At 32.0% G+C, this 3,082-nt stretch overlaps 1 protein-coding gene across 1 annotated transcript in view; it reads right to left on the reverse strand.

The window, feature by feature from the left end:
• The window catches only part of LOC111626647 (3-ketodihydrosphingosine reductase-like), a 51,318-nt gene that overhangs the window by 7,124 nt on the left and 41,112 nt on the right, over window positions 1–3,082 (reverse strand). The gene's annotated exons all lie outside the window — the stretch shown is intronic.

Genomic DNA, 3,082 nt, shown 5'->3' on the forward strand with positions numbered 1-3,082 from the left:
TTCGTTAGGCTTAACATCGACGAAAATTCAACGCGAAGCGACACGCAACGGAGAGAAATTTCAACATGGGATAAATTAATATATTTTTTCGTACATGATTCGTTATCCGAAAAATAAGTTATCCGAACCACCACAGTTCCCAATTGATTCGGATAAACGACGCTCTACATAAATAAATGCTTATCTGATTGAATTTTACTTTCTTTGAATTCTTTTATGAGTATTATTTTTTTTCTAAATATCTTTATGAAAATTTTGGAGTCGCGTTAAATTCGGGGTCGCGTTATATTCGGGCTAATACGGTAATTTATGTTTAGCATGGCACTGAAGACAAATTCTTGTGATGCATAATGTTCAGGAAAGTACTTACGTCACTTGTTATATCTCACAATGGTGTGATGTCATTTATTACTAGACATTCGTTACAATATGTTTAACTGGATTTGGCAAGTATAAAAGTAAGTTTATTCATAATTTTTAATACTTTTATAGGTGCTAATAAAAAATTTTTAGATTGCATGTTATTAGTGCATTTACATGTTATTAAGATGCTATAATTTTTTATAGCACCTTAATAACATGAACCATGAACAAGGCAAGCTCTCTCATTTTTTTGAATACCAGTTCAAAGTCACAGAAAAATGACAGTGAAACAGAACTTGGGTGTCTACCAGAAAAAAGAAAAACATTTCATCAGGCACTACAACAGTGAATATTTAAAATATGGTTTGATTCTTTGGACCAAATCTACAGAAAACGATGTACGTCTGATATGTATCATTTGCCATGAAGTTTTAGTAAATGAGGCTATGAAACCATCAAAAATGTTACGACATTTGAAGTCTAAGCATTCCGAGCTAGAAAATAAACCATATGAATATTTTGAGCATAAAAAACAAGAATTAGTATTACAGACAAAAACATTTAAATAAATTGAAACTCAACTCAGCTTCTTTTAACCTTTAATAAAAAGCACTTAACACCTTATATGCTGAGATATATTTATTGAAACACAAACGTTTTCAGCCTAATGGAATAGGCCATCTTCTGGTGAACTGGCATTCGAACGTATTTCAAAATTGTATTAAATGGAACGTTCAATCATTATAAATTCAAAATTAAAACGAAAAATAAATTAACCAATCAATATACAAAATAAGTATACTAAATAGATTGATGCCATATTAATATAAATAATAAATAAAAGAGACGGCTGTATCAATGCAAGGGATGTTGATTGTTTACTATCGGCATGGAAGTTCCTTGTAAAAGAAAAGTTAAAACACACGAATTCTTAGTTCCTATCTGCCCTTTATAATGTGATGTTTTTTTATGTATATATTTTTATGAATTTAGTCCTTTTGTGCATTTAATCCTTTAGGTTAATTTATTTTGTTTTTAGTTTTATTTTTATTATTTTTGTTTTTATTTTTATATTGCCTTATTTATTATTTATATTAATNATGTTTTTTATTTCTCAGATTTGATTTTTGTTACTCCTTTAGCTGCTTGAGTCTTCTGGATTATACAGTATTTTTCTTAAATAAGATTGAACTGCGACCTACTGTAGACCTGTTCACGCCATACTGCCCAGCAACATCACATATCTGCCCACTCTCCACCTTTGCTATTATACTCTCACCTTTCGAAAAGAAAAACAGATGCAAAACTTAACGAGTGCCAACCCGACAATCTCGCGAATACATAAAAGAATTATTTTGTCAGAAAAATAAAAGGCTGGAATTACAAGGGAGAGTTTCAAAGTTCGGAGGAATACTATCCGATCGGTATATACCGGCTTGAGCGTCGATGTCGACGTTTCCCACACTCCGAAAAGTTTCGAATTGTTTCCCGAAGACATGGGAAGACCAATCGGTATTCATTATTTTACGTCGCTTCTTCTTGTATTTGTTCTGTGAGGTGTTCGTTATCGGATCATGTGTTCGTTGTCCGAACATAAAAATCTTTCGCGAAAGTGTTCGTTATCCGATTTGTTCGTTATCCGATCTGTTCGTTAACCGATCACCCACTGTACTAAAATTATAATTGGAAATCTCTAATGAAAAGAAAGTAAGCTGTTTTTGCTAAAATAGGCAAAACAATCATTGCACATTCTCTATAAAGCTGTTTTGTGGTGTCCTTTAGTGCCAGCGAAAGAACATCGTTTAGAATGATTCATAAACTCTTAACATATCCATCAAAGAATGAATTTTACTCACGTGCCATGTTTTGTTACCTTACTTACTGAAACGTTCTTATATATTATCATTATATAAAGTTATTAAAGCTGGAAGATTGGTTTAAAAAAAAAAAAAAAGCTATCTTATTTAACAAACCTCCAAAAGTGATACAAAGTTTAGTACCATATATCAGTTGAATGTCGATGAATTTGAAAAGTTATTAGTAATTTAAGACTGGTTTCTACATCACAGAAAATACACTGAAAACATAAAACAGAAACAGAAAATTGTACAGGAATAATACCCGGTATTATTTCCTGTACACTTTTCTGTCCTATTTCTTGTCCAGAAGTTTCTGTTTTCCAAAATGCAGTAGGAAATCTACAGTAAAAAATACATAAACTTTTCTGTTTTCGTTGTGTTTTCACCAATAGGAAAACATAATGGTTATGACGTTTCACACCTTGTAGCGAAGGGTAATAATAGTCTATTCGAAAAGAATTAGAACTGTTTTTAGAAGAGGTCAGGATATATTGTTTTCTTTATAATAAAACTAGCAGATAAGCCCGGCATTGCTTGGGAAAAAAGTAACGATAGCGAAGATTAAGATTAGAGGAGAAGGTGGTATTATGGAACCACCCCATTTCGAACTGATAATAAAGGCGAACTGTAGCGGAATGTGGCTGAACTGAACTAGGCAGACATCCATAGCAAGGGGAAAACCCGTTTTACTTCAGTTAAACGGTTGTCCATATTTAATCAGCAAATTTGTTTTTTTCAAAATTCGCAAGTTTTGAATGCTAAGTGAATTTAACTATTTTTAAAATATAAATCGTGTAGTTGTAGGTCTGGTGCACGTATTCCGTTTCAGAGACTTAGGGGTACATATTAATCTGTGTGAT

The sequence above is a fragment of the Centruroides sculpturatus genome, unplaced genomic scaffold (genome assembly GCF_000671375.1).
Source record: "Centruroides sculpturatus isolate CEXI.00-Female unplaced genomic scaffold, Cexi_2.0 scaffold342, whole genome shotgun sequence".
NCBI classification, from domain to species: Eukaryota; Metazoa; Arthropoda; class Arachnida; order Scorpiones; family Buthidae; genus Centruroides; species Centruroides sculpturatus.